Consider the following 23796-nt stretch of genomic DNA (forward strand, 5'->3'; position numbering starts at 1 on the left):
TATTCATGATTTCAGATCCAGCAAGAGCCTTAGCAGTAGTCCTAAGACCATCATCACCTAGACCTATGTCAGGCACAATGAATACATGCTTCTCAAATAAATTAAAGAATGAATGTGAGGGCCGGGGATTTAGCTCAGTGGTTCCAGCGCCTGCCTTGCAAGCACAAGGACCTGAGTTCGATCCCTGGTACCAAAAAAAAAAAGAGTGAATGTGAACCAAGCTTTGACACATGCCCTGTGTGTTCTGAAACATAAGAAATAAAATTGTCCACACCCCTTCCAAGGCTTTATTCCCACTACTCCACTGGGTCTCCGGGGGAGGGGCGTGAAGGGGGGTTGTTTTTTATGCCTCTGCTATAGATAAAGTACATGGGCTTTGTGATAACCATGTTCAAGACATTCAAAAACCTTTTCACACAAATGACATTCTATGTGGTTAAGCTTTTCAGAAATTAGGCAGTGTTCTCTATACATTGTTATATGAAACACAATCTTTAAAGTTTCTTAGGTTTTTAAAATGTCATTTCACCTTTCTTACTGACTTGAATTGACCATAAGCTTTAGAAGGTAGCATAATTGAGTAGTTTGCAAAAAAGACAAGGCCCCATTCTTCCCCTTGCTTTCAGCTGCTTTATCAAAAGGTAGAGTCTATTTCCCCTGCTCCTGAATCTGCACTGGCCTGTGATTTGCTCTGCACAGTACGGTTTAGTGGAAGTGACAGAGTACTAGTACTACTACTCTCTTGAGACTAGCCCTCAAGAGGCCTTTGTGCTTGAGTTCCACCCCCCATCCCTCCCAGCACTCTCTAAACCCTGCTGGCTACCATGCAAATAAGCCCAATCTAGCCTGCCAAATGAGACGCATGGCCCTCTATTTCAGTTATGTATTATCACATAACAAACCACCTCAAACTCAGTCACTCAAAACAACAATTATCATTTTCTGCCTACAATCAGCAATTTGGGCAGGGCCTGGCAAGGACACCTCAGCTCTGCTCCACACGGCATCTGCTAGGAAATCTGAAAGGCTAGGAGTGCACTCAACAGGTGGGAGTAACTTGACATCTTGGAGCTGGAGTCATGTGAAGGCTCACAGACTCATTCACTTGCACACCTGGTGGTTGATGCTACTGTACCTCAGCTGTGACTACTGGATGGACACATGGAATCATAGGTAAGTTATAAAAGCAATGTCATGAAAGGAAGAAAATGGAAGCTTCCGAGTTCTCAGGGCTAAACCTTGGACTTGGCCCAGCATTATTTCCACCATATCTGTTGGTCAAGACAAACACAAAAATCTGCCTGGATTCAAGAGAAAGAGACACTTAGGTAAGAAAACTGTCAATGTTACATCTTTGGAAAATACTACCTTCCATGCTCCCATCGCTCTAGCCAACAATTAACTAACTGCCAGACACATGGGGAAGATTATCCAATTATCCAAGACCAGTGAGACAGAGGCGGATACACACACACATGCATGTACACACACACACACACACACACACACACACACATGCGTGCCAGCTAAGTAGCCAACTAGCTGCAAATACATGAATGAGTGCCACCAAAATTAGCCAGGCTTAACCCAAGTCAGCAGAGCTGCACAGCTACCCTGCCAACTGTTGCTGGCTGGAGACTTGTGAGCAATGGTAGATGGTTATCATTGTTATTAGGCTTAGGGTGGTTTGTTGCACAGAAATAATACTAGCTCCACCGTGGACTGACAAGAACAACACTTGAGCCTCAGTTTCCTTGCCTACAAATACAGTGGTACCTTAGTACTTGCAAATTAGTTCCAGAAGGTATCCTGAGTACCAAACACTACCAGTACTAAACAAATTGTTTAAGTTGGAAAGGATAGCAAGTCATGAGACAATTGACACCAACAAATTCTAGCTTACATGTCAAGTACCAAATAAATGAGGGGCACCAGGACAAAATGTTCACGTTGAAATGCATTAAGTACCAAATTTGATGAGTTTCAAAGCAGTTGAATACCAAATTAAGAGTGTATAGTGATAATAATGTCTGTGTCACAGGATTATAACTTATTTGGATTTGATGACATAATGGATGTAGAGTACTGAGTAAAGTGTCGGCACCAAGTCCATAAATGCCTATTCTCTCCCCTTCCTCACACATGCAAGGCTGGAATAAAGATCATATTCCCATTATTCCCTGTGCTGCATAAACCAAGGTCACAGAATCTTGACTGTATGTCAATCTCAGTTTTGCCCTGAAGAAGGTGACTTTCAAAAATTACTCTCCTTACTAATCAATTAAACTACTGAGAATTTTCAAAATCACTGAACTATTCCAGCAGAAAGGATAAAGGGCAGGACAAGAGGTGAACTGTATGAGCCTCCTAATGAAAATTTCAAGGAGACTTGGTTTATAAACACTGCAGAAATCCATTCTAAACAAAAACATCAGCTTTTCACTGTGACTTGGATATTAGCCAGAAATGAAGGAGAGCTTGACCTGATTTAGGGTTGGTTGCACAATATGAAAAGTGATTTTTTTTTCCTTTCCCTGCACCTAGAGTTAATAGCTTTGTTTGTGTCCCTGATCAACAGAAGAGAACACTGGGCTTGTCCCCTTTAAAATCTGTAAGTGCACAAATGGAACCTTGCTTGTAGTTAACTCCACACGCACTTTGGAGCTGCAGTTGACACAAGCTCAGCTAAAGAAGGGTGTCCAGAATGAACACATCACATTCCAAAACCCCATACCTACGCTCCAGAGAAGGGGACAGGAGACATTTTCAAGAAAGTGCAGAATCAACAGCTGGCTATCTGTCTATGCTGTAATTGCCCCTGACATTAACAACACAAGCTTCTGTTTGCGGAGGAATTTTCATTCAGCAAAGGGCTCTGGGGCACATGATATCCTTTTGATTTCTAACAGTTCCATCTGACAAACGGCAAGTGATGAAACTTTGGGGATTTGATTCATTTATTTGTGGCCACAATCCTAATGAGCTTCCCAACTGGGAAACTAGTCAGAAATTTAAAATATTAGATCTATCCAGGAATTTGAACTTAGTAAGTCTGGTGTGAAGCACTGAAATCTGTATTTTTAACAGCTTTCTAGGTGGCCCTTTGATAACACTGCCCCCATCCAATACTCTTTTGACCATGCAAAATCAAAAGATAATTTTTAAAACTCATGATAACAAATGAGTCCTGTTTTTCCATGGCTTATTACTCTTAAAAATTTGGCAATACCATAGGTCACATCATGCCCTCTTAAAACATAACCATTACCTTCAGTGAAAGCCTCATAGAGCTCAGTGAAGGTGTCAAGATGGTGCTTGGTCTCTCAGAACCACAGTATTTGGGTTTGGAATGCAATGTTTTTTCCAAAAGATTTGTCTTTATAATTCTGACTTCAGATAACATAAAAATTAAATTGTTTTTCTTTCTTCTCAGGCCCACATCAGAGAAAAGGTTAAACAAGAAGAAAAAATAAGCAGAGTCATTCCCAAAGTGTGCTACAAGGCAGAGAGGAAATAACAGACTCTAAGATCTGAAATTAAGTATGATCATGGCTCCGAGCCCAGAGGTAGGGATCTCTGAGCCGCCGTCCCACTGCTCCTGGTCCAGAGGAAGGGGCTTCCCAGCCACCATCCCTCCTGTTGCTCCCAGCCCAGAGGAAAGGGCTTTTGGGCCGCCTTCTGTCCCACTGCTCCCAGCCCAGAGGAAGGGGCTTCCGAGCCACCATCCCTACCACCACTCCTGGCCCTTGTCCCACCTGTCTCAGCTCAGAGGAGGTGATCCTCACAGGTGCCAACAGCACCCCACTGCCCGCCCAGTCAAAATGAGAAAACATGTAAATAAGTCTCAAAACCAGACTTCCAGATCACCTACAGCAACCCCAAAGGGAAATGAGATGGAACACTCTGATACTCAACCACCTGGACCCACTGAACTGGCAATAAAAGGGGATCTGGAAAAAATGAAATCGGAAATAATTTCTCAGATAACAGGAGAAATTGTGCTCCTAGTGCAAGACATGATTAATAAATCTAGAGAGGAGCTGAGGAACATGATGGAAACCCAACACTGGAAACAAATGGAATCCATAAAACAGATGCAAATAGATTTCCAGGACATGAAAAACTCCATTGAAAGTCTACACAGCAGAATGAGCCAATGTGAGGATGGAATTTCAGATATAGAAGATAAGATTGCAATTAATGACCAGGACAAGAAAAATTGCTTCAAAATTATAAGGGAACACAAGAAATCAATCCAGCAGCTGCTAGACAATGCAAAGAAGAATAACATAAGACTGATTGGAGTCAATGAAGAAAGAGGAGAGAGTGGAGATGACATAAAAAAAACTCTCCACAGAAGTAATGGCAGAAAACTTCCCAAGCAGGGGAAAAGAATTTGATATACAGATAAGTGAGGCATATAGGACTCCAAATAGCCTTGATCAAAAAAATCTACACATAGGCATATAATTGTTAAGATTCCAGAAACTCAACAGAAGAACAAAGTTCTACAAGCAGTCAGAGGAAAGAAACAAATCACATAAAAAGGAAAGCCCATCAGAATCTCAGCAGACTTCTCAATACAAACCATCAAGGCAAGAAGAGCTTGGACTGACATATTCCAAGCCCTAAAAGAAAACAGCCTCCAACCCAGATTGATGTACCCTGCAAAACAATCTTTCAAAATGGATGGAGAAATAAGATACTTTCATGACAAAGAGCACCTTAGGAACTACGTGAATACAAAACCAGAACTCCAAAAAATTTTACACAATGTCCTAGGAACAGACATTGAGGATCACAACCCCAGGAAACAAAGCAGAATGAACCCATCTGGCGTGACAAGAAATTAAATGTAAAGGGGGAGAACCCAACAAAAAGAAAAAGTCATGGCAATGACAAGTCAATACGTTTCAGTTATAACCATCAACATTAATGGTCTCAATTCACCAATCAAAAGAAATAGACTGGCAGAATGGGTCAAGAAGCAAAATCCAACAATATGCTGCTACAAGAAACACACTTAATTCAAAAGGAAACTCATAGACTGAAAGTTAAAGGGTGGAAAGCAATACTCCATGCAACGGGAACCCAAAAAAAAGCAGGAGTAGCTATCCTCTTTGCAGATCAAGTAGATTTCAAACCAACACTGATTAAGAAAGACAAAGAAGGACACTACATCCTTATAAAGGGAAGAATCCAAGAGGAAGAGATGACAATCATAAATATCTATGCACCAAGCACTAGTGCGCCCAACTATATAAAACAAATACTAATGGACGTGAAAAGTCATATATGCACTAATACAATTGTAGTGGGGGACCTCAACACCCCACTGTCACAATTAGATAGATCAACTAGACTAAAAATAAGTAATGAAATACTAGAACTCAATCGAACTCTTGAACAAATGAACTTAACAGATATTTATAGAGTCTTCCACCCCACAAAATCAGAATACACATTCTTCTCAGCTACACATGGGTCATTCTCCAAAATAGACCACATACTCATACATAGAACATGTATAAGTAAGTGCAAAGGGATTGAAGTTATCCCCTGTATATTATTAGACCATTGTGCGATGAAATTGGAGATCCATAGCAAAAGAAACTCAAAAAATTTCATAAACACATGGAAATTGAACAACCCACTTCTGAATAACCAATGGGTCACAGAGGAAATTAAAGAAGAAATCAGAGAGTTCCTTCAATTAAATGACAATGACAATACAACATACCGGAATCTATGGGACACGATGAAAGCAGTCTTATGAGAGAAATTTATAGCAGTGAATATGCATATTAGGAAAACAAAACAAGCCCAATTAAACAACCTGATGCTGAACCTCAAGCTTCTAGAAAAAGAAGAATAGGACAACCCCAAAGCTCATACAAGGGAGGAAATTATAAAGATCAGAGGAGAAATCAATGCAATGGAGACTAAGAGAACAATACAAAAATTCAATGAAGCCAAGAGTTGGTTCTTCGAAAGAATCAACAAAATTGACAAACCCTTAGCCAACCTTATCAGAAAAAGGAAAGAAAAGGCCCAAATCCATGCAATTAGGAATGAAAAGGTTGAAATTACCACAGACCCAGCAGAAATCCAGAGGATCACCAATACCAACTTCCAGAACCTATACGCCAAAAAGATGAACAACATAGAAGAAATGGACAGATTCCTAGATACATAGGAATTACCAAAGTTGAAAAAAGAAGACCTATAAATCCTGAACAACCCAATATCAACCAATGAAATTGAAAACATAATTAAAAACTTATGAACTAAGAAAAGCTCGGGCCCTGATGACTTCACTGCTGAATTCTACAAGACATTTAGAGAGGAACTACTGCCACTACTGTTTAAACTCTTCAATGAAATTGAAAGGGAAGCAATACTCCCAAATTCATTCCTGGAAGCAAGCATCACCTTGATTCCCAAAGCAGAGAAAGACTCAACTGAAAAGGAGAACTATAGGCCAATCTCACTAAAGAACATAGATGCAAAAATCCTTAATAACATACTGGTAAATAGAATGCAGAAGATCCTCAAGAAGATCATACACCCTGATCAAGTGGGATTCGTCCCAGGGATGCAGGGATGGTTCAACATGCGCAAATCAATCAATGTAATACACTATATCAATAGAGCCAAGGACAAAAACCATATGATTATCTCCATAGATGCAGAAAAAGCATTTGACAAAATACAACATGCATTTATGATAAAAACCTTACAAAAAATTGGAATAGATGGTCTCTACCTCAAACTGATAAAAGCCATCTATGAAAAACCAACAGCCAACATCATACTAAATGGTCAAAAACTGAAATCCTTCACACTCAAATCAGGAACAAGACAAGGATGTCCACTATCACCACTCTTGTTCAATATAGTTCTGGAAACATTAGCCATGGCAATTAGACAAGAGAAAGAAATAAAAGGAATAAAGATAGGAAATGAAGAAGTCAAATTGTCATTATTTGCAGATGACATGATACTCTATATAGAAGACCCCAAGAACTCCACCAAAAGTCTTCTAGACTTAATAACCAAATTCAGTCAAGTACCTGGTTACAAGGTCAACACACCAAAATCAATAGCTTTCCTCTACACCAATGACGGACTCACAGAGAGAGAAATAGGGCAAATAATTCCTTTCACAATAGCATCCAAAAAACTGAAATACCTAGAAATCAACCTAACGAAAGAAATCAAAGACCTCTTCTCTGAAAACTATAGCACTCTGAAAAGAGAATTTGAAGATGATATCAGAAAATGGACAGACATCCCCTGCTCCTGGGTAGGAAGGATTAATATAGTGAAAATGGCCATACTTCCAAAACTGCTATATAGATTGAATGCAATTCCAATGGAGATCCCAGCAGCATACTTCACAGACCTTGAGAAAACAATCCAAAAATTCATTTGGAACAAGAAGAGACCCAGAATAGCAAAAGCAATTCTAGGTAACAGAGACATGGCAGGGGGTATCACAATCCCCAACCTGCAACTCTACTACAAAGCTACTGTGATAAAAACAGCACGGTACTGGCAAAGAAACAGACCTGAGGACCAGTGGAACATATTAGAAGATGCAGAAACAACCCCAGACACATTTAGCCAACTCATCTTCAATAAAGGAGCCAAACATCCTCATTGGAGGAAAGATAGCCTCTTTAATAAATGGTGCTGGAAAAATTGGGTTTCAACTTGTCAAAGATTAAAGCTAGACCTATGTCACTCGCCATGCACTAAACTAAAATCGAAATGGATTAAAGATCTAAATATTAAAATAGAAACTCTGAACCAGTTGGAACAGAGGTTGGGTAGAACTCTTGAAGACATCGGTGTAAGAAAAGACTTTATGAACAAAGCCTCAGTTACCCGTGAACTAGCACAAACAATCAACAAGTGGGTCCTCTTCTTATTAAAAAGCTTCTGCACAGCAGTGGAAACCACCAGCCGTGTGAAGAAACAACCCACAATTTGGGAAAAAATCTTCACCTGCTTTTCCTCAGACAAAGGTCTACTATCTTGAATCTATAAAGAGTTTAAAAAGATCAGACCACCCAAATTTAAAGACCCAATCCAAAAATGGGCATCTGAAATGAACAGACATTTCTCAGACAAAGAAGTAGAAATAGCAAATAAATACATGAAAAAATGTTCAATGTCACTGATCATTCGAGAGATGCAAATGAAAACAACGCTGAGATTTCACTTCACTCCAGAAAGAATGGCTGGTATCATGAAATCAACCAATAACAAATGCTGGCAGGGCTGTGGGGAAAGAGGAACCCTGCTCCACTGCTGGTGGGAGTGTCGACTGGTGCAACCACTGTGGAAATCTGTATGCAGATACCTCAAAGAACAAGGGCTGGAAGTCCCATTTGACCCCGCTATTCCACTGCTGGGGATCTTCCCCAAAGAATTAAAAGAATCATACCACAGTGATATATGTGCACCCATGTTCATAGCAGCACAGTTTGTGATAGCTAAAACTTGGAAACAGCCCAAATGCCCATCAACTGGAGACTGGATAAAGAAAATGTGGTTTTTTTATAAAATGGAGTACCATTCAGCCATAAAAAAAAATGAGAAATTAGAGACATTTATAGCTAGGTGGATGCACATTGAGGCAATACTCGTAAGTGAAATAAATAGGATACACATGTATAAATACCAAACAGTTTCTCTGTTGTGAGAAACTGAAAGTATAAATAAGTACTAAAATGTATAATAGGTAATGTGAAATAGGAAGAAAAGGGGCAAAGGGGAAGAAAGTGGGAGGGCTAGGGGAAAGGATAGAAGGGAATGGGATTAATATGAGAAAATGCAAAAATAGGAAAAAAATCTTTGTAAATAGGGAGGAATGGAGGGGTTGAAGGGAGGGCTGGGCAAGGGTGAAAAATAAGAGCTAAGAGAGATTACGTAAAGGTGCAAATTTCCAATGTCATTATATTGTATACCTAAAATGTACCAATGATTAGAATGAATAACCGATAATGCAAAATAGGAAGAAAAGGTCCAAAGGGGTGGGGATAGTGGGAGGGGCAGGGGAAAGGAAAGAAGGAAAAGGAAAAATGATGAGAAATGGAAAAATGGAAATAAAGTCTTTGTAAATAGGGAAGGGTGGAGGGGATGAAGGGAGGGCTAGGAATGGGGAAAACATAAGAACCAAGATGCATTATGTAAAGGTACAATTCCCAATGAGAAATGTAATTGTGTTGTATACCTACAATGTACCAATAAAAGAATTTAACAAAAAAAAAAAGAAATTTGGAGACAATATTGTGTTATTTTAAGAAAAGGTTTTATACAGCAATTACTTGTTTGAATAAAATGGCATGTAAAGGAAGGATAATAAAATGAATAAAAAAGTATATAAGTAAAAGTAAAAAAAAAAAAAAGTATGATCAGCTGGTGCAGCTTACTGTCACCCAAGATGGGGAAACAATGGAACAAAAGGTTAAGAGTCACAGTCAATCCAGCCTTGACTAAAATAGTACCAAAGCACATAGCACAGCACAATTGGCATCCAAAAACTTTGAGAGGGCAGACTGCAGCTCTTCTTTGCAAAGTTGATCCACACTCTACTCTATGTGCCCATCACTTCATGGGGCTGATGACTCGAATAAGAAGCTGGCAGGCATCTAGGATGATTATCACTCTAGGACGTTGTATTGTGCTTCTACGAATTGTTATTATTGAATGAATTTTTCATAGACTGACGGTTTCTGGCTTTCTGTAAGGCCACCTTACCATCCAAAGATATAGCCAAAATACTATTCTTATTTCGTTTTCATCATACACACTCAATAATAGCCTTAGTCTATCAGTAAGGCTAGGGCAAGGGCTATTTTAATGATGCAAATTTAAATGTGAAAATTAACACATGTTAAGGGAAATTATACCAAGTTAAATTAGATCAGCCAGAGAAAGGGGATTTTAGAACACTCCCCACCCCAACCCTACCACTGCACCAGTGCTATAGGAATATCAAGCAAACATAACATTATTGTCACTTCCTCAAAATCTTGACCCAAAGAGAAAAAAATCAGTTCTGCCTACCCCGTAGATCAGGCACCATTCTACTCAGAGAGATCCTCAAATTCTGGACAGATTATTGCAGATCCACATGTTTCCTTTTTTCATTATACATGTCTGCAGTGCATAATGTTTACATTCCTGTGTGGAGCTGGTGCATGTACCTAACACATCTTAGTTCCTTTTTTAAATCTTCTTTCCTGCCCCTCCCTCCCCCTCCCCCATCTCTCGATCCTCTTCCCTTTGAGAAGGATCAATCTCCCTACTTCCTATCATCTATCTTTTATTTTGCTCTTTGTTGTTTGTGTTTCTCATATAAGAGAAACCATGTGATATTTAAAATTCACATTGTGAAGTAAGTTTTTGCCTAGTTTTGCAATATTCGTTGTTGCAACCGTTCTGTAAACCCTTGCCTGATATAAAAACACATTTTTAATTTCACATCAGCAACAATCATGAGACAGACTGACTAGATGCCCTCCAGTCCCTTTTACCCTTCATGAGGATACAGGAAAATGACATTTCCTATCTCTGCCCGGGGCCATGTGGCCAGGTACTGGTCTTAGGACTGTGGAAAGAAATGATGACTGTCCCTTCCAGGCTTGGTATAAAACACCCCAGATAATCATCCTCATTCTATGTTGTAGCTCATCAGCTGGGAAAACTGAAGATCTGAGGACACCAAAAAGACCCTCAGAAGCAGAAGAGCCACAGGATGAAACGGGTCCAGGTCTCCATAGCAACCCTGGAGGAGAGGCCTGCAGGGTCGATGCCTGGTCCTCAGCAGGCTACAGCATCGGTAAAAAAGTCAACCTCGCTTAAGTAAACCAGTGAGACTTAGGGTGTTGGTTAAAACATGTAGTCAGTTGTGGCTAATATTATATGGCTCACATCTTCATGACTGAAGAACTGAGTCTGTAAAAAGCTTGTTTCAAAACCATCAGGAATCGAGATAATCAGGGGTAAAACAGCCTCTGTGGAATTTTTTTCCTTAATCTGAAAAAAATAAGAGGTTCAGTAAACTTAACACTAACAAAAAAACTGAGTTACCCCCTCTGTGGAATTAGGCATTTTTGGTACATTTTTGTCTCTTTTATGTCTGAAACAGAGTCAATTATTTACCTTCGAGACAACTTAATCAAATCCACGTCAGTGTAAAAATCTGAATGACCCTCTTGCTCTTAATAGCTTGAATCCACTGGTTTCTCTCACAACCTCTTTATTTGAAATGTTCATCTTTTTATCAGACTCATGGTGCTTCAGGGGGGAAATCTACATTTAATAATTAATAGCTAATATCTACTGGCACATACTACATATCATGAACATTTCTAGCCTTTTCACAACTACTTTATGGGATAGTGCCAACTTACAGATGAGGAAATTAAGACAGAAAAAATTCTACATGTATCCAAAAGCCACCCCAGTCATCATTTATTTAGCCAGGATAAGGACACATTCACTCTTCCTCTAGAATGTGCCTTCTTATTCACTTCACATCAATTTTGTGACTTCCTTACTTCTTCAATGTGGTTTTGTATGCTCATTTTCTCTAGGATGTCTGCGAGGATCTCACAGTAGAGACAGAATTCCAAATCAGGTACGAATGCAGTTACTTTAATTATTTCTATTCACCTCCCTAAATGGACCTCAAATTGCCCCTTATTTTATTACTCTAAGCTCAACATATTTATAAATGCATTCCAAGTTCTTTTGAGTTATGAATTCATCAAATTTCTCTTCTCAAAGGCTTAGCGCTCCTAACACTCCTTAATGACTTAAAGGGACATCTTCTTTCTATTTCAGATTTCAAGCCTGCTTACCTTTTAATACATATTCAGTATCTAGGTATTATAAGAGCAATAGGATTATTTGACATCCTAATTTCCTCAGGCCTTATTTTAAACGCCTTTGTAGCAAAGGGTGATGCCAGCAGTAGCATTCATCCTATTGTTTGGTTTAAAGAGCGTGCAGGCAGCCCATTTGATATGAGAACCAGGACTGAGCCCTAAGGAAGACTGGTACTGGGACCCAGAATAAAGTACCCTGTAGATGATCCACAATGTGCCCCTCAACTCAACCCACCACCTCCAAACAAATGCACGCACACACACACACACACACACACACACACACACACACACACACACACACACACACACCCCTCCAGGTAAAATGAGCTCAGAATGGACATCCAGGCCAGTACTGAATTAAAGAAGGCACAGCGGATTGTGTAATATGGGACACAATCCCTCAGTTTACTTTTTCTTTGTTACTAGGACAATGATATTTATAGATAAACAGACTGATGGTAATAGATAAATGTATACCACTATGCATACTTGGGCATCTGTACAGAATCTTAAAATGGATTTTAGGCTAAATTCCAGAAACCTAGATATCACTGTGCAATGGTGCAAAATTTCAAATGAGGTTAAAACAAAAACCTGCTCAACCCTTCAACCCCTCACCCACATACTGGATATAAATTTCAAGATTAAGAGAGAATTAGGCAATTTGGAGTTGGTGTTTGCTTTGGTTTGGTTTGGTTTGGTTTGGTTTGGTTGGAAAGGGCCTTTAGTAAGCACTGTCTACATTCTGTGTCCTCCCCCACCAAGTCATCCATATGTGGTGTTCTGCCCTCTCCTCACACCTAAGGAAAGATGTCAGAAGGACTTCTCAGAGAAGGAGTCCTAATACAGGATTCTTGTGCACATACCTGGCTCCTCCCTGGAAAATCTAAAGGCAGGAGATAAGGGCTTACAAGCTGGTTTGATGGCAGAATGAAAGAGAATTTGTTGCACTCAGGGTGAATCTCTGCACAACCAGAGCAGAGATGCACTTGTTCTGTAGGGAACAAAAGAGGAGAGATCCCAGCTGGGTGGGCGTGCACATCTCTAATCCCAGACTCTGGGAGAAAGCAAGAGTTTAAGCCCTGTCTGGGCAACTTAATGACTTAGTGACAGCCTGTATCAAAATAAAAAGGGCTGGAGGTGTAGCTTCGTGTGAAGGCCCTAGGTTCACTAGTGAGAAATGAAAAGAAATAGAAAAGAAAGAGATCTCCAGTGCTAAGGAAAAGAAGTAACATCTCCTAAGAAGCAAAACATGCCTGTTGGCTACCTTGAAGTCTGCTTTAACAGAAACACTTGAGGATCTCCTTATCTCCTCTTCCTCTCTGCACCCACCCACCGAGGAGGGGTCAGAACCAGCTAGGACAGCCACATTTATTTTACATACAGAGGGAAAAAATATGATGGTTCATCTTAGGTGTCAACATGGCTAAGCTCTGGTGCCCAGTTGTTCAGTCAAACATTAGCCTGGATATTGCCATGAAAGTATTCTGTAGATGTGGTTAACATTTATAATCAATTGGGTTTTTTTTAAAGACAACCTCAATGAGGTGGGTGGGTCTCATCCAATCAGTTGAAGATCTTAAGAGCAAAAGCCAAGATTTCCCAGAGAAGAACAAAATCCTGCCTGAGTTTCCATCCTGCCAGCCTGACCTACAAATTTCAAATGTGCCAACCCTTACAATCACAAGAATCAGTTCCATAATATAAACCAACATATACATATATGTACATATATATATACATATATATATACACATATATATATATATATGTATGACTGGTGCAACGTGCAAAGGTGCAAAGGGAAACTATTAATAACTAGTTAACTAGTTCCAGGCAACAGGCAAATGCGTAAACCAGGATGTGTGAGCTCCACAGTCAGAAGCCAAAAGCTGTGAAATGTGGAAGGAGCCTTAGAAGAGTTCATTGAAGAAAGAGAGAAGAGACTGACCACTCCCCTTTTCCTTGATCATGATCTCTGGCCTAGAATAAGCCTGAATGGGAGAAAGAAGAATTTGTTTTAAAACAAAGCTTGAGTTTTAATGATGGGACCAGACATCTTAATTACTGTCCTAAGGCAGTGCCGTGAGGCTTGAAGTAACTGGTGGTGAACACAGAAAACTCAGAGGGTCTCATCTGAGACAGAGGACTATATATGCCCAACAGAGTAGACTTTGAAAGGCAGTGGGAGACAAAATAAAGTTTTTAACTGACTTCCTCCTCAGAGGTCTGACTGAGGTACAGCAGCCAACAGTGTCTGCCTCACAGAGGCCCAGCCCTGGGGCCTGGGGCAGGGCTTGGTTTCACCATAACTTGGGGGCAGCTCTGCTGGGTTCCATCCACTGAGAAGAGCTCCAACACAGCTCATAATTTTGACTACTTCCTCCTCTGCTCACACCTCAGTTCATATGTTTAACCCACCAGGGCATATGGTAATTGTGAAAGCTCTTTAACACATTTAATAAATACTTCACACACTGAGTACATATTTATTGAGCATCTACTCTGTTCCTAGTACTGTTGGAGAGAAGTACAAATACAGAGTCTCTGGCTTCAAGAAACATATAATCACATGTAAGCTTTGGGATACCACTCTTCTTGTACTGAATTTTAATCCTCTTATGTATCTATTCTGAGTCATCTCATATTATAAAGTCTGGGAGCTCCCAATTTGATTTCCTCTTTTTTCCAAACTTACCTCTGTGGATTTTGTTCCTGGCTATAAAAATTAGAGCAAGGATACATTTTGTGGTTTGAATGAGAGGCCTAATACAAAGACCACAAACTTTAGATTGAAAAGAATTTTTACTGAAGATTTGGAATGTGTGCAAGCCTAGTTTATTGTTCGTAATACACAGAGACACATACACATATGCATTTATTTTTAAGTTTTTCAAGTTCTATTCATATAATCTTGGTTTTGTAAATTTCTTTTAAGTTGAAAGAGAACCTAAGGACTAAAATAAATTGTTCTCCCTGAGAAATAGGAGTAGCATTGAAATTATCCTTTGGAAAAAGCAGAGAGCCACATGGCCAATATATATGGTTCTTTGAAAATATTTAATTCTGCAAGAAATAGATCATGAAATGGTTTCAGATTTTCTTTCAGGAAGTGAATGTTAAGAGGAAGCCGAGTAGTTAACATTCTTAAGCATAAGATCCATGCCCCATGGAGAGAAATGGAGCACTGGGCCCAAATTTTACTCTGAAGTACAGATTCACATGCTGGTCAATAATATAGGGACTGGGAGCAGACAAAGAGGTTCCCAGGGATTCATGAAAGATCAGAAGGAGACCTTGTACAGCTAAGCTGAGCAGAAGGGTCGCTGTCATAACTGTGTTGAAGGCTCTTAACACGTATTGACTTATTTTCATGAAACAATGAGCTACTCAAACACCAGCTCCCAGGCCACCTGCCCCTTGCCATTTCCATTAAGCTGCATTTAGTACTCATTTTAGCCAAAGCCCATTTGATTATCACTTAAGCCTCTTTCTATACCAGTATTTCCAGATCTAAATCAGAAGCCATGTAAAGAGACTTATTTCATAAATGAAATGGAAGTGGGAGTGCTATTGTTTATATAAGACCAAATGTTTCTCTGCTTTCTGTCTAGCAGTAGGTTACTGCCTATAAAAAAAACAAAAAACAAAAAACAAACAAGTTTCCTGAAATGAATCTCTGCTTGTTTCCCATGAAGGCCACTACACCTGCCCCATATAAACCAAATTACCTTTAACAGGCCACCAGGCCTCAAGCACACTCCCTTGTGCTCCCTTATCTCAGGAGAGAGGCCCAGCCTTGATAAGGCTCCCTTCCCTCAGCACTCAGTTAATTCTCCTTGTCCCCCCGGGATACATATGGTTTCTGCTTCATGGAGTATCTTTGGCACCTACCGGCCCACTCTTGTTTTGCATCACCAGAATCTCCTGAACTTTATCAGAGATGATACAGATGTAATTAAATCTGAATTCTACTCTCTCCTTGTGACAACTCTACGGACAATTAATGATGATAAAAGAGCCTGCCAGCTGCTGCCTGACATACCAATGTGAGCTTCCAATTCCAAGGAAGATGTAGGGTGAAGGGCAGGTCCCTCTGGCTCCATTTCAATCTGTCTTTTATCTCACACTAGCTTAAAAGTAGCACTTACTTCAGGGAAATTTAGATTCCTCTTCTCCCCTTTTAGAAACACCAAGCAGACAATGGAAGGTAATGTAAGGTCTGTGAAATAAATAAGAATGCTTCCGGGAAGAGTAATTTAAGCTTTATCACCAGGACAGTAGATTCAAGCTGAACGCCAGAGTGGTGGGCTGTGCTGGCCCTCGTGACCCCCGAGGAGAGGACATGCCTGCCTATGGACTCTGCCACAGGAGAATCTCAGTTGGTAAAGAGGGAGCTGCATCTGCCAGGCACTTTATGGCTTTTTCCACAACTAGGCTGTTGCACTCAAAACTAACTTTGATCATGTTTGTCCCTTTCTCCCTCAATTTTAGGCTTAGCCACAGCTAGAGCCTGGTGCGATAAGATGCCTGGATGGAGACCAAGGCTTGAGAGAGGCAAAGGAATGAGTGGGAATGAGTGGAGAGAAAACAATGAGAACCAGGAAGAGGAGATGAGTGAGAGGAGACTGTTCAACACTCACACTTCAAACCTGCGTGCTGAGACTCCCTGGCACCAGCCCGGTGGTGCTGGCCTCCTGAGTTGCTTTCTGTTTTAGGGTTGGTGTTTGCAGGATTTGAGAATCCATTTAGATAATTCCCATAAGAAAAAATGCAAATGATTCATAAACATATGAAATAAATGTAATCAAAGAAATGCAAATACAAAACAACAAGGAAGTGTTTCTCATCTATCGAATTAATGGGGATTACAACAGGGGTATTCAACAGGGGTAGTGAGATGACCCATCTTTCGCTGTAGAAGTAATTGGTACAATCTTTCTCTTGGCAGTGGGGACCAAAAGTCTTAAAATCATACACGTTTCTTGACCCACTAATTCCTTTGTTAGGGATCTACCCAAAGGACGTAAGTGGAAGTTCAAGCAAGACTTGGGTATGAAGGTCTCATCGGGTCATCATTTACATCCAGGAAAAGTACAACAATAAAATATGACTTTGTGATAAATTATATAATCTAATTATAAAATATATAAATAAATGTGAAAAAATGGATTTGAACATTTCCTCACCAATTAATGTTATGCAGCGAATTTATGTATTTTTAAATCATTGTTAGTTACAACATATCATAATGTGATCTCAATTTTTTTAATTAGGAGAGATACATCAAAATATTAAGAGATTGCTTCTGTGTTGGTGATTTTAGTGGATTTGTTTTTCATACTTTCCTAAATTCTCCACAATGAACATATGGTAATTAGAAAATATAAACCAGCCATGTAAATGTGTCAATAAAGGATTAAAATTGCACTAGTCAGGATTGACTTTATAATAAACAAACCCCAAATCTTGGTGGCTTAAAAATTAAAGGTGTTGGGCCGGGGATTTAGCTCAGTGGTTCCACCGCCTCGCAAGTGAAAGGACCCAAGTTCGATCCCTGGTACCAAAAAAAAAAAAAAAAAAAAAAATTAAAGGTGTATTTCTTATCAGTCTCGCACATCCACTGCACATCAGCAAGGAACTCAGTTTCACATCACCTCACTCAGGAACCAAAGCTAAGGGAGCCTCTGTCACCTACAACATCACTGGTCAACGAGGCAGGGGAAAGGAAACGCGGGAAATTATATGTGTGCATTAAATCAAATCACATTTTTCTTTGACAACACATTTAAAATAAAAGTGAATTACATAAAATGTTAGTTTGTAGCTTGCTTTGATAGACCTCTCCAAGAGGCACAGTTAATTATAGAAAATCTGACCCTCCAACCAGAACTCTCAGGTTGAATCGTTTTTTATAAACTGCTGTGTCTAACTTGTCCACGAATCTTGTAGATTCTGAATTTCCTAAATGCCCACTTGATTTGATTTTTTCTCTATACTCTCAGTCACTGCATTCAGGGCTTTCATCATCTTCCACCTAAGTACTGCAATCACCTGTTCCCTTGTCCTTTCTTCAGACTTATTTCATATCATTCCCTCTCCAAACCATTTTCCACACTGACACCAAAACGTGTAATCCTGTTACTTCTCTTAAAATTCCACAAAGACCTTTTATTACCTGAAGGAAAAGTTTAGACAGAGAATGGAAAGTTCTCTCCCTAGGTCCAGGCTACCTAGGCCTTCTCCAAAACGTGTTTAGTGGAAAAGTTATATGGAGAGACCATGTGTTCTATGGTCTGGTAAATTGAGAAAAGTCACCTTAACCCTTGTTTCTTTGCCCCAGGGATTGTCAGAGGTGAGAATCCAAGAGATGTGATTAAATAAATCTTAGGATTTGGTCTCCCTTCCTGTCTCTTCCTTGGCTATATTCCTACCTGAGTTACCACACACAATTACTCCTCCACTACCACTCTACCTCCTCTGCCTCCCTCCCTGGCCTGTGAACCACTGGCCCCCGCCCTGTTCTACACACTAGGCCCTCCCAACTCCCTTTCTGGATTGCTCTTTAGCCAGAGATCGACCTAGTTCACTCTTGCTCTTTCAGGGTTTTCTCAAAGGCTTTTAATGAAAAATTCCTTGACCTCCCATCCAAAATTGCCACGTTGCCTTCCTTAATACTTCCAACAGGCTTTTCCATTTTATTTTTCTCCATAACACTTAATGTTCATGTCTAAAATACTACACATTTTAAGTTCTTGTTTTATTTATCATCTGTGTTTCACAGTAGTGTGTAAGGCAGGAATCACAATCTATGCAGCTCACTACTATATATCCAGTGCCTAGAACAATGCCTGGCACATAAGGGACATTTAAAATATACTTGTTAAACAAAGCGATAAATGATAAACGAATGAATTTAAAAAAGAGTAAATCACACTTCCCAAAATTATTCTAGCACAGAGTTCTTTTCCATGGGGCACTTCACAAGACCGGTTATGACCAAATGCCCTCACCTTTTCTGCTCGCCTTGCCTGCTAAAGAGGCCCTGACTCTGCTTGTATGGCCCCTTCTCTCTCCTATGCCAGCTCTTGAGAATTGCTAATGCAGATTGTGGAGTCTGGGCCTAACTTACCTTGGTAGACATTTACATATAAAAGATGAAAAATATTTCATTATATCTTCCCTGAAGTTTTTCACGAAATCCACTTCATTTATTGAAAAAACACTCACCAAATGTTAGCCATGTCCCAGGTGATATGTTAGGCTGATAGGGCAAAATGACTAATAGGACATAGGATTTGACCTCTGGGAAGACAGATGTAGAATCAAATAGAGAATTTTAAGTAGTAGGACAGAGATATGACTGAGTATTATGTAGATAAGCAGAATGTGTCACAATCTAAAAAGGTCAAAAAATGCTTTCCAAAGTGTTGGCCTTTGAGGTAAGCCTTAAAGGTTAAGTATAAACTTTAGGTGAAAACCAGGTTTATAAGGATCTTCCCAAACTGAAGGAAAGGCAGTGCAAAGGCATGGCACTATGAGAAGAAACTAGTAGCAATTGGATCAGTTGGAGGAAGGAAGGAATGTCTCCATAGAAGAGATCCGATATTAGGCAGAAACCACATGCAGTAAGACCTCATATAGCCTGTTACCAAGCTTGCAACAATGGTGGCTTTGTTCAGACACTCAGTGGAGGAGTGAGCTCCTCAAGAGGGATCCCAATGGAACAAGAACTCTAGGCAGGCATGAGACTGGCTGGCTGATACGGAAGGTGTGATCAAAATATATGATTAATGTTTAATTATTTTAAATTTGTTACAGTAAAAATCCCATTGCCATTAATCTCCTTCAAAATATTCCCTCTCACTTGAAATACACTTGCCCGATCATTTTTGCTCATTTCAGAAGCAGTTCTGGAAGTCTTATTTCACGAGTGTCTTTCTGGGGTGTAATCAAAAATACAATGAGTGCTGGGCTGGGGATTTACCTCAGTGGTTCCGCCGCCCACCTCGAAAGCACAAGGTCCCAAGTTCGATCTCTGGTACCAAAAATAAAAAAAATTTAAAAAACTACAGTGAGTGCTGCTTCTGAGTGCCATCCAACAGAAAGATAGGCTTGTAAAAACATTACTCTGTGTCCTCATCCACCTTATTTACCAGATCTAGCACCATGAAACAGTTGGTTCTTCTGCAAAGTTAAAATGAACATGAAAGGCAAATGCTTTGAATTGATTCGTGACACTGAGGCAGCCACAACAGCACAACCAAAGACACTCACAAAAGAAGACCTCCAAAACTGCTTCCGAAAGCAGCAAGAATGATGGGGTGTGTTCAGAGAAAGGAAGAGTAATAGCAGTGTGTCTCTTACTGTAATCCTTTTTTTTTCAATTAAAATATTCACCATATTTTTCAATCACACTTTAAAAATGGGCTCCTCATGTCCACCCTCCACTTAAGCTGGGCTGCCTCCATGCATTTTTAGGCCCACAAGGTGCCGGGGAAGGGGGTCAGTCAGGTGTGTCTCTTGATGGGCTCTGACAGTGTTGCTCTTGATGGCTCCACAGCTGAAGTTACTCACATTGGTGCTAGTGATGTGAGCAGGAAAGGGAGGTGACAGTGAAGCCCTGTCTTCAACCCTTTCACAGCAGCCCTTCCCGAACCTTCAGGTCAAATTACATCACCTTCCCCAAATCATGCATATTGCACATATGAAGTACCAGCCATGTACCAGGAAATAAGCCAACAATTGGCCTAGTCCTAAATCCTAACTCTCCTTGGCTGTTCCCCATGGAGTCACCTTTCCTACCTATGTTCTGTATATAAGTCTGTCTCCTTTACCTAGTCATAAGGTTCTTGAAATCAGGAAGAATATTTTAGGCACTTCTGTATCTCTCAGGTACTTTGCACAACACCTGGCATACACTGGGGATTTGATACGTATTTGCTGAAGTGTAAGTAATTGTCCAAGAGAAGTCAACCAGGTAACCACTGAAAACTGGCTTCACCAAAATCCTTCAGTTGTGTGTGTGAGCCTCATACCTGAGCTGGATTGATTCCAAAATGGAGTGCTGAGTCCCGCGGAAACTGGGATTCCCAGACCTCCATTAGAGGGCAGCACAGTTATAACATCAAGACGTAATCTGATGTCTAATCACTGGTCTGTGACGGCAGAAAATGTGTCCAGTCCAATAGACAGAAGGAAAACTGCAAAGAAAGCATTTAAGGCTATAAACAATTTTTCTTTATTCCTCATCTGGGTCCTGAGGCCTGTGATTTGGCTCCAATTTTTCATTTGTGGTTGTTTGTTTCAGATAATAAAACTGTTCCTTTAAAATAATGGAGACTATATTGAAGCTAAAAATAAATATCAAAAGACCAAAGTCCCAGAGTGGGAACAATTATTGCAAAAGGACCAACCAAGCTCAAAACAGCTGTTAAGGGATCCTGGAACAGGCAAAAGGAGCCTGGCCTCTTTTGGCTGATGGAGTCACATGGGCAAGTTGACAAACTGAAAAAAAGAAAACGTTAAAATACAGAAAACACACAGAGCAATGGCATATATGCTCCCCTATGAATGTTGCACTTATTTGATCATTATTGACCACTAATTATTTGTAATATTGTTAGGACACTTCACAAAATGGGCAGAAAATGACCATTTAACATGTGAGGGGAAAAATAACAAGGAAAAAGAAGAAGGAAAGCTAGTTTTGATTTTCCAGGAGGAATAACACTAGAGTCCAATTTCACTGCTAGATATAATAAGTCCCAGTAAGTAAGTAAATGAGAAGTAAGCCAAGCTGATGTGGCTTTATTTCAACACTGTGTTTATTCGTTCCCTGGTGCACTCAGTGAAAGAAAGTGACAAAATCATTCCATGAATTCCAAGTACAATAGTTACGAGGATTGTGCAGCTATTTCAGAACTGCCTTCTTCCACAAGAGCTAAGCCTGGACAATTCACAAATGCAATCTATATTTATTTTTCAAGAACATTCTATGTAAAGATAATTCCCTTAGAAGCATGGTTTCAGAATACACACATTTTCCTCTTCCTGAGTGAGTATTTCAATATTCATGTTGTTTAAGAGATGCATTCCAATCAGTAATTATTTGACCAATTGTTTTTAAGTGTGTAATGGCTTTTCACATTATTCATTTATTTAGTAAACATTTATTGAGCATCTATTACATACCAGACATTCAACTAGATAATACCAGAAAAATGTCAGTTTCTGTATTTAAAAGTCTCAGAATGTGGTGGCAGTGTTAGCAGGAAATTGACATGGACAATTAAATAAGGTAAGAGATACAGACACTGCAGATTGGCACTGATCCCAGCCTGGTCCAGGATCAGAAAGGCTTTCTGGTCAGAACTTAAGATGAGTAGTAAAGGAAGAACCCCTCAGCCAGATGGATTTGCTAGGACCTAGCAAACAAGGGACCTACTGTCAACTGCTTACCAATAACACAAACAGAAACTAATATTGGTCAAGAGTTAATTCTATGCCAAGAATCGAGCTAAATAGTTTGAATATTAGATCTTGCTGAGGACTTGTGGTTAATACATACAAAACAAAATGATGCTGACATATGGCTTCAGTCAAAATAAGGATGCCCCTCTAAAATCCAATGTTCTTATCCCTGAAACCTTTGAATGTGATATACTGGCACAATATGCTTATATGGCCAAGGGGGCTTTGCAGATGAAAGTAAGGTGACAGATTTTAAGATAGGGCCCTGTATTATCTTGGATTATCCATATGTACCCAGTGTGATCACAAAGATGTCAGAAAGGGGAAAAGAAGTAGAGGCAGAGGCAAAGGAGATATCCCAAGTGTATCACACTCAAAGGACACAGCTGGCATTGCTAACTTTGAAAAATGGAGAAAGGGAACCACAAGCCAACCAATATGGATGGCCTCGGGAAGTTCAGAACAATCCACAGCCTCCACTTAGCAAGAAAATGAAAGCTTCAGACCTATAACCACATGGAAGTCAACTCTGCCAACAACCTGTATGTGCCTGGAAGGAAATGGTCCCCTGGAGCCCACCAACTACGAAGCTTCATTTCAGCCACCTGAGACTCAGAGAAACCAGCCAAGCCCGCTGGACTTCTGATCTATGGATATGTACGAGATAATGCATTTGCATTGTTTTAAGAAATTAAATTTGTAGTAAGTTGCTATGGCAATAATAGAAAACTAATACAGTGACATTATCTGATTAAGTGACAATAAAAATAAATGGCAAAATATTACTACTGCACCTACATGGGCCAAGAGCTTTTCAAATATTCTTTTTGTTTTTTGGTACTGGGGATTGAACTCAGGTCTTTGCGCTTGCGCAGCTGGCAGCAAAACCACTGAGCTAAATCCCTAGTCCTCAAATATTCCTTTTAACTCTTATAATTATACAAAGTTGATATTACTCTCTCCATTGTACAGACAAAGAAAATGAAGCACAGAGATATTTAAATAACTTTACCAAAGTCACAGCTAATAAATAGTAGAAATGGCCTTGAGCCCAGGCTGCAAGGTGCCAGCTATCCTGTTCCTGCCACGCTGCCCCCAGGTGCTTCTTCTTCCCTTGGGTTTATGGTGGATCTGCAGCACTTTTCTGTGCATTATCTTAATTGAACCCTGAAATAGTCTGCAAGGCAGACAGGGCCACAATCCTTCACATATTTTACAAATGGGACACCTACTGTGGCATAAATTATGATCCAGGGTGAGAACACAAACTTGCCAACTCCCAACTCCACCCTTCTCTTCAACCTTAGGGTTCAGAGAAATACCCACCCCTCACATGAGCTGGAGCAGCCAAGTGTGCCTCTCGCCTGCAGCCTGTGTTCCACAGGTGCAGAAGTGGGCTGCTGTTAAGGAAGAAACT

At 40.0% G+C, this 23796-nt stretch overlaps 1 long non-coding RNA gene across 1 annotated transcript in view; it reads right to left on the bottom strand.

Moving 5' to 3' along the window:
- LOC147823108 (uncharacterized) overlaps nucleotides 1-23796 on the bottom strand; it is a 42721-nt gene that overhangs the window by 14348 nt on the left and 4577 nt on the right. Inside the window, exon 2 of the long non-coding RNA XR_015444524.1 lies at nucleotides 20945-21109. This is a non-coding gene — a long non-coding RNA (uncharacterized LOC147823108). The remainder of the gene's footprint in view (nucleotides 1-20944; nucleotides 21110-23796) is intronic.

This window comes from Heterocephalus glaber, unplaced genomic scaffold (genome assembly GCF_053883595.1).
Source record: "Heterocephalus glaber isolate CG9 unplaced genomic scaffold, H.glaber_assembly_v1.0 deba00001600, whole genome shotgun sequence".
NCBI classification, from domain to species: domain Eukaryota; kingdom Metazoa; phylum Chordata; class Mammalia; order Rodentia; family Bathyergidae; genus Heterocephalus; species Heterocephalus glaber.